At 55.8% G+C, this 8,794-nt stretch overlaps 1 protein-coding gene across 5 annotated transcripts in view; it reads left to right on the top strand.

The window, feature by feature from the left end:
• The first annotated feature begins 2,898 nt into the window (after positions 1-2,898).
• Elf4 (E74 like ETS transcription factor 4) overlaps positions 2,899-8,794 on the top strand; it is a 40,644-nt gene continuing 34,748 nt past the window's right edge. For 2 of the 5 annotated variants that reach the window (XM_047535555.1, XM_047535552.1), the window contains exon 1: positions 2,899-3,208. The gene's annotated coding sequence lies outside the window, so the exon portion shown is untranslated. Of the gene's footprint in view, positions 3,209-3,282; positions 3,508-8,794 lie in introns of those variants that run through there. The other 3 variants (XM_047535557.1, XM_047535553.1, XM_047535556.1) reach the window with 2 other exon arrangements.

Here is an 8,794-nt window from a genome sequence, read left to right as displayed (position 1 = left end):
AGTTGAGGGAACAGGGAGGAAGGAGAGAGGCTGAGTCCACTGCTAGATGGTGCAGCCTAGGCATCCATGGGCAACTCAGGCAACCCGAGAAGGGGAATTCCTGCCAAGTCAGGGAATGAGCCATTGGCAGAGACAGTGTGGCTGTCGTCAGGAGTATGGTGATCTCAGCCTGGCTGGCCCCACCTGGCTGGGGCTCACCCAACACATAAGTGGAAAAGTGGGGAGCCAGGTGGGAAGGGCTGGCAGGCAGTGGAGCAGAAAGGTCATGGGGAAGGGCAGCCAGGAAGGTCATTCAGGTGGCTCATGGTTCCTCGAGGTGAGGTAGACACAAGATTTTCATGAAGGTGGGAGGCGGGGTTTGCTTTGACTACAACCCCCGGATCCTGGGGGAGCCGTTAGTTCCAAGTGGCTGAGGAAGGTGGGAATTTAAGGGATACCTACAAGCCCTGGGCAGCAGGTCCCAGGTAGGCATTAGGACCAGTCACCATGAGCTGCTCCACAGTGCTGACCTCTTTCCCTGCCCTTCCAAAAGGAAGACCTTGCCTTACGCTCCACTTTGAGGCTTTGGCCCTGGTCGAATCCACACACTCACAGAAGGGATCCACTATTAGTTCCTAGCAGCTTCTGCCCTGGTCCCGGCACATTTTCTCTGGAGAGCTGCATTGAGAAAGCAAAACGAAGATGATGCTGAAGATGGGTAACATTTACTAGGCACCAGGGGACTGCCAGAGATACAGGTTATCTCATTCAGTCCTCATCACAAACTTGTGATGGTAGGCTTATGATCTCCAATTTTTAAATAAGGAAAGTGAAGGCAGGTGCTACGATGCATGCCTGTAATCCCAGCAACTCAGGAGGCTGAGGCAGGAGGATGGCAAGTTTGAGGCCAGCCTTGGCAACTTACTGAGACCCTAACTCACTAAAACAAAAATAAAAGGACTGGGGATATAGTTCAGTAGTAGTGCATCCCCAAGTTCAATCCCCAGTATCAAAAAGAAAAAAGAAAGAAAAAATGAGGCTCATAGAGTTTAAGTGACTTGCCTAAAGTCACGCAGTTTACTAACTTGATTATGGTGTAGCTAGCTGGGAATGTTGGCGATGTATAGAATGCCAGTGACATTGAAGGATAAGGAAGGAAAATGCAAGTTCAAGGTCACCTCAGCAACTTAGCAAGACCCTAAGCAACTTAGTGAGACACTGTTTCAAAATAAAAATTTAAGGACAGACTGTAGCTCACCTGGTTTCCATCCCCAGTACCAAAAAAGAAAAAAGAAAAACAACAACAAACTAATAGTGCTGCTGGAATAGACAGGCGTCTGTCTGATGTTAGAGACCACTGAACTCAGATTGCAAACATAGCTCAGTGGAAGTGTGCTTGCCTGGCATGTGCATGGTCTGGGTTCAACCCGCCTACACACAAAGACCACTAAACTCTTAGCAAAGGGTAAAAGTGTGTGGTGTGTGTGTGTGTGTGTGTGTGTGTCCTCATGTCCACTAGTGAATTTCAAGATCAAGGTAACAGTAGGTTGGGACCTACTGCAAACCTGAGCCTCATTAGCAAGAGCCAGCACAGAACTGTGTGTCTCCAGAATCCCTTGAGAAAAGTAGACCCTTTTGAAAAATAAGCAGAAATTTGCTCTGTGTACTTGTTTCAGGGACTTGTCTATGGGGTAGCCAGGAGGTTTTAGGAGTCATTGCCCCAGTCCAGCCACTAGATCTTTCCCTGGCAACCTGTAATCTGCAGCCACCTTTGCTACCATCATCTACCACCACCACCCCTGTCCCCAGCCTTGTGTCAGGAATCATCTTTTCCAAGGCTGAGGAGCCAGGCAGATGCTGGTGACTCGGTAAGTCCTTGAACTGTAGGCCATTTAGCCACCCTCACCCCTCAGAGGGCCCTCCTCCCCCTGGGGCCCCTTCAGTTGCTTTCTGCCAAGGTCGAGGCCTGGCTGGATCGCTCCTCCAGACCATTCAGAGCCATAAGGAGTGACAGTTTGCAGCAAACTCCTTCCTAGAGCCTCATTGCTGCAGGACCAGGTGGGAGCTGGGATGCAGAGGCAGTTCAGAGGAAGGGCGAAGGGGAGACGGAATGGAAGACACTTGTGCACTTCAAGTGGAGCAGATTAGCTTTGGGCTGGAGAAGAAGGGTGGGCAGGAGCTTTCTCCCAGCACCACGACTCTGGCTGCCTTTGCACCTGCCAAGTGAGCTCCACTCTTGCAAACCCTTTCCCGATTCCCATCCTCCCTGCTTTCCTCCTCAGGAGCCCTGGACTTCCTTAGAAGTCCCAGAAACTCTCCTGTCACTCAAGCTTCAACAGGTATTTGACCAGGGATTCCGCGGGGTTTGACTTATATCGTTTCCAACTTCTATCCTCTGGGTATCACCCCCCGCTGGGCCCTGCGGCTCGCAAACAGCAGGCGTTTGATAATGTGCAGTGCAGGGCCCTAGGCAAAGGCGTCGAACTAGTGGAGTGCACAGGCCGAGGTGGCTGGACGCAGCCTTCGAGTCCACTGGGATAGGTTTCTCTGCGGAACATTGTGTGGGGGTTTCCCGCCCCGCAAGGGCCCAGTTAGGGCCGAGGGCCCCGGGCCCGCCTACTGTGAGCCGAATGAGGGGGCCGGTCGGGGCAGCGTCACGGGACATGGGCTCGGCGGGAGCCCTGCCCCCGCTGTTCCCCGGGGCGAGCTGGCCGCGAGGGAAAGGGAGGCCGCGCGGGCCCCTGGCAGGGCTCCTCCTGCCGTGCTGGCGACCGCGGCGGGCCGGGGGTGGAGGGGCGCTGTTTCGACCGAGATGCCTCGTCCCCTCCCTCGCTCCCTCCTCCACCCCGCCCGCCCGCGGTCCCTCCCGTCGGTCCCTCCCTCCGGCTCTTCCCTCCCTCCCGCCCAGCCTTCTTCGCGCCCGCCCCAGCCGCCGCCTGCGGGGACGTGTGTGTCTCTAGTGCAATTTCCCCTTTCGTTCGGTTGTCTCAGTGCAGGTCTCCGCTGGCCGGCGCCCCCTCCCCGGGCGCCCCCTCCCTCGGCCCGGCCCGGCCCTCCCCGGCGTGCACCCGTTTCCCGCGGCGCTCCACTCCGCCCCCCGACTCGTTCTGCTCGGGCGCCGCCGTCTCACCTGGTATTTGCATCTCGCCCTCCAACTTGCCATTGGTGGCGCGACGTGTGGGAGAGCCCTGCGCCTCGCCCGCCCGGACCAGCCTGCCCTGGCGCCGAGGTGAGTCACGGGCGCGGGGCGGCGGGGGCAGGCGGGCAGGGAGGAAAGAGGGAGGGAAGCAGGGAGGGGGGACGGCGGCCCCGGCGGCCGCGGGGACGGACCGGGCGCCGCGCTCGACTTCCACTTCTGCTTTCGCCGGCGCCAAGCCCCCGGCGCCACTTGCCCGGCCCGGCTTCCAAGGGGAGAAGGCGGGCTGGCGGGGCTGCAGACCCACGTCTCGGCCCTTGCAACGGGGAGGGACCACGGCGTCCCACCCCGGCTCGGCCACCGAGCCTGGCCCTTAAGCTACTCGGCTTCAGGTACGTCGATGGCGCCGCTTCTTGGAGCCTTCGGAGACCTCGGAAAGTTTGCTTGAGGGCGGTATCAAGGGCCGCGGGCCCCGCGGTGGGGCGGGGGGCCCGGGAAAGGGTGGGAGAGCCGCGGCGCGTGGAGTGCCGCGCTTGCCTCGCCCCGCCGCGTGCACGCTGGGGAGCCCGGGCTCCCGGCGGGGAGTAGAAGCGGAATCGATTTCCTGAGTCGGATGGGGGGCCAGCTTTCCTGCGGCCGGCTCAGCCTGGCTCCGCGATAGGGCCGTTTGTGATAGTGGGGCCCCCAGAAGCTCAACGCCCGAGGGCAGGAGGTCGGTGGACTGTGGCGGGGCCGCTGGATTGATCGGGCCGGCCCCTAGGGCTTCTGGGGCCAGGCGCTTGAGGGTCACACACATGCACGTACATCAGCCTAGAACTTGGAGTGTCGAATCGCCAAAATAGAGCCCTCTTGGCAGAGGCTAGAGTTTCCGTGTGAGCCAGCCGCCAGCCTTCCCGCTCCCGTGTTCCCGCTCTCCCTGTTTCTCCCGCCTGTCTGTTCCCTCCCCTGCTACCACCGAGGGAACTCGGCAGATGCTGGGCGAAGAGTCCCCTGACGCCGGAGCCTTGCTTTGGAGGTTTGGGGGACTGCCGGTTTGGCAGCGACTTTATGAATTCCTGGCCCCTCCGTGGCACCTTAACCCTGTTATCCTTTCCTCGTGACTGCGCCTGCGACATATCCTTCCTGACCCGAGCCACCTCCTGACCCCTTGGCACCTTGGCTCAGAGAGGTTCTCCAGGGTGCCCCCACCAACACCACACCCCAGCTGAGGGATTTGATGGCCCTTTGATTCCTGTCCCTCATCCCTCTGCCCGAGATAGAGGCCTGTCTGGTCCTGCAGCTTCTTCTGGTTAATGTTTGACAGTTCATTGTGGCTAATCATTTTAATTAGCTCTTAAAGTGGGGAGGAACAGTTAACCTTGGACTTCTCGATTTTGGCCTGGTGGGGCCTCAAATGGGAGGAGTGCTGGGGAGGTGGGGAGGTAGGAGCGGAAGTGAGGTCACCACCCCAGGGCCTGAGCCACCACTGCTGGCCCCAACAGCTGGTGGGCACGCCCATTGGGGACTCAACCCCTGTGCGCTGACCCCTGGCCTCAATGCCAGGTTGGAGGGAAGTGAAGGGAACCTATTCTCACTCTCCCCTTTGGAGCGACATGGCACTTTGGCGCCGAAAATGCCCAGGGAACACGTATACCCAGCAAGAATGCCAACCCTCCTTGCAGTTAGTTACAGCGGGCTTTCCCAGTTATAAAGTGCTTCCTCAACCATTAATTCAGTGCACCCAGGGCAGAAACAGCCTAGCAGGAGCTATCTGGAGTGATGAGGATGACCAGGGAGATCCCGGAAGATGGCGTGGGCAAGAGCTGCCTTGCATGCGGTTGTCTCAGGGCCTGGGTTCAAAGCCTAGAACCTCTTGTTGCAGGGGACCATGGAACAGGCTCCACGTTGCCACCCTCACCCAGCCTCTTGCTGCGAACCGAAGGAGTGGCTTGTTTGCAACTATGTCTGGCATTCCTCCCTCTGCTGCACTGTGTTTGCTCGGTGGTTACTCAGGAACTGGCGCCCACCCCTGGACAAGCTGGGGGCCCCAAATCCACCCACCCTCCCTCGCCTAGTGCTAAGTGGTGGCACAGTGGCTTCCATCTCCTCTGCCATATTCTGTGATTTAAAAATGAAGGTGCTCTGGTCCTTCTGCCATGAGCCTGATGGATAGCCTGTTCAAAATGGCCCTAATTCTTCAAAAACTCAGGACTTTTGTCCCGAGGAGGCCCAGCCAGCTACCAGCCGAGGATATTGTTTTTCCAAGGAAGCTGCTCCTGAGCCTGTCCTTGGTCCTTTCCCTGCCAGCACCACACCCAATTTTCACATTTTACCTCTAACCTCTACAGCCAGCCTGTCTGGGTGGGTTGAAACCCCAGCTTTGTCACTTACTCCATGTGTGCTCCCAGTCAATCCTATACCTCAGTTTCCTTATATGGCAAATGAGACCTACCTCGTGAGGTTGTGGGAAGGACCAAATGCACTAATACATAGAAGTTGCTTATTAGAACAGTGTGTGGCCCACAGTAGGCATAGACTGGCATTATGATATTTTCTCATGTAGTGCCTAAAACTCAGATTCAACTCAGCAAATATTTGCCAGGAGTAGGTCCCAGCACTGGGCAGTGAGGAAAATATGGAGGCAGTACCTGCCTTCCAGGATTGTGTGTGTCTTCCTGTGTGGACCAGAGTGGTGCTGAGGGATGTTGGAAGGGGGCCCAGGAGGTTAGATAAGTCATCAGTGTAAATAACCATAATGTAAAGCCAGGCTTGAATCCCTGAGTCAGTGTGGGGTGACAGGCACCCCAGGCTTGGAGGCTTCTCCTTGTCTGGATACCCTGACTGGTCTGGATCCTGCCTGCTCCCCAAGCCTGCCTGAAGGTTTGGGTGAAGGTGGACTGGTCCCTGGATGCACTGCAGGTGGTAAGCACTTGAGGGTGTGATTTGTTTGGTGTCAGGGCAGGATGGCATTACTTGGGACCACCCTCAAACACCCACAAAGTCCCCCCAGGTGGCGGGACTCATGCCTGCCATGCCTCCTGTGTCTCTCTGGAGTCCTCTGCTGAGTTGGGAAGGACCTTGGGTAGCCTTTTCTCCTCAGCCTGGGACTGACCCCAACCTGGCCTTGGTTATCACTCCTGGGTTTCTAAGCTGCAAAGAGGTTTCTGGCTTCACTGCCAATTTATTCCCTTTGTGGTTCACGAACTGAAAACTAGTTCTGCAGGGGAGAGAGGAAACTCATGTGAGGTACCCAGAATCCCATGGGCACTTTCCTAGGGGTCAGGGGCTTTTCTCATCAACACCAACCTGCCTGCAAATCTCTGACCGCTGAGCCTTGTGTGCCCTGTAATAGCGGCCGAGCTGCTAATGCCCTGTAGTTCGGGCCCCAGCGCTGGTTGCCAAGAAACTGCTGGTCGGGGTGCTTATGAGGGTTCTGACCTCATAGGGGCTGCCGAGTTTCAATTCAACAGACCTTTATTAACACCTACTGTGTGCCCAACCTGTGCTAGGAGCTGTGGGGAGTTGAGGGAAGGAGGTGGCGGGGCAGAGATGACTAAGACACTGAAACAATCAGAGGCGAGGACAAGCAGCCAGGCCAGTGACTGGTCAGGTGCTAATTGTGCTCCTTGGAGCAGAGGCCAGCACGGCCAGGACTCTGAGGTCAGCAGCAGCTGGAGGAGGGAGGGAAGGCTTTGTGAGGGATGCGGGCGTGAGCTAGACCTTGAAGGGGGCGGGGCAGTGAGGGGGAGACTTGGCTCAGCAGAAAAGGGAGAAAAGACGCCTTTCTCTCTATTCCCTGGCCACTGACTGACCTTCAGAGCCTGGATAATTGTTTAGTAAATGCATGTCACATAAAAGACCAGGTCAGCGAGTGTGGGTGGCTCCGTGCAAACTCCGATCTCCACTTTAGGAGATACAAAGTGGTCCGCCCAGACAGTGAGCCCAGTGTGTATTGATACGACACAAAGGGTGGCCAGGCTTTCCTGCCACCCAAGCTGAGGGGATTTCATTCTGATCCCCACCGCCCCCCAACACACACAGGCCCTGGAGGGTAGTGAGGGAGGAAGGAGGTAGGGGACACTGAAGTGACATGCCACAAGTGTTCACTGCAGACACAAGCTGGTCGGGTCCCACCTTCCCCCAGGATTTTGTGATTTCTCTGGAAGCCCAGAGGTTCAAGTGGAGGACAGAGATTTTCATAATTGCCCCTCTCCATACACAGCCAGATGGGAACTGAAGGGTCCAGACCACCAAGGATTAGCTACATATTTGTTCTGCTGCTTTTGTGTCTTCCCTGGCTGGGTGTAAAGGGGGCCTTGGGTCTCCTTGTGTTTAATTAGATAAAAACACCCGGACACACCCCCACACCCACATTCATTATTTTTCCTCTCAGTACCCTCTTGTTCTGCCTCTTCCCCAGCACATTTCAAACACTGAAGGGGCCCTGACTTCTGGGCTGCAAGATTGTGTCCTACAGTGAGTTTCTTGGCAAAGGGATCCCAGCCTGCTCCTGGGGTGAGGAGCTCAGGCAGCAGGGAAGGGTGTTCCACACAAGAGGATGTGCAAGGGAAAGTGCTGGAACATGTCTCAAAGAAGTCAGCAAGAAACAAGAGGTCAAGCAGCTTGCCTAGGTTAAGCAAGCTTTGTTGTGGATTCCCACCTTCTGGATGGGCCATGTTGTCATCCCAACATGGGCACTTCCTGCCTCTCTGTCCATCTGCCTTTCCTGAAGCTTCCTGCCCCTTCTATCTGACCCAATATCCTTCCCAAGAAGGATTATTGTCTAGAGGAGGAAGAGCACGATCATATCCCAGACCTGCCACTTATTGGCTGTGTAACTATGAGCTAGTTACTTAACCTCTCTGGGTCTCAGTGCCAACTTCACAGACTCAGAGTGAGGATTAAATGAGATAAATGCACATGAAGCACTCGGCATAGTGCCTGGCACATAGTAAGCCACCCAATAAGTGTTCTCTGCTACTATTATCATTTCCTATAGTAGCATTGTTGTTGTTATCGTTTCTCTGCCACACACACTTGACTTTTCCAGGCCCCTGGAATCAACCACCTCTCTGACACTGCTGGCAGGGTACACCACGCCCATTCCTGAAACCAAGAGGGAGATTTTTGCTTTTCGTTAACTGTGTCATCACATAGGATAAGAAGGGATGTGGAAGCAGGGGTGTGTGTGTGTGTGTGTGTGTGTGTGTGTGTGTGTGTGTGTGTTAACCTTTCTGAGTGGTGGCCAGTGCTGTAGTGGAGAGTGAAACTCAAATCTTCCATATTGTGTTAACATTGCCATCTTTCTCCCTTTTCCATTTTCATCTTGAGTATCATTCAGTGCAGAAATCAGGGGAAGTTCGCTCCTTCAAGAGAAGGCCTAATATTTTACCCCTGGGGACAGTTTTGCAGTCATCCGTTTGTTGTAATTGCCCTCCTGAGTGTTGAATTCTGGGAGCCAGCTGGCCGACCCTTTTCCCTCACACGGATGCTGGTTGCCTTCTGTGCCAGTACCCGGAGGCCTCGGGTTGGGGACTGGGACAGTGCCTTTGCCTGGAAGCACCCTTGGGGGCTGGAGGCCATTCCCCTTTTCCAAATATCATTCAGAAGGTAACTTGGAGGTTCCACCTACTATCAAGCAGATTGTTTGCCTGAGGAGCCTGTGATTGCCTGCAGGGACAGGAGCCCAGGATAAACTAG

The sequence above is a fragment of the Sciurus carolinensis genome, chromosome X, assembly GCF_902686445.1.
Source record: "Sciurus carolinensis chromosome X, mSciCar1.2, whole genome shotgun sequence".
Taxonomy (NCBI): Eukaryota; Metazoa; Chordata; class Mammalia; order Rodentia; family Sciuridae; genus Sciurus; species Sciurus carolinensis.
This window is presented reverse-complemented; position numbering and strand designations above follow the sequence as displayed.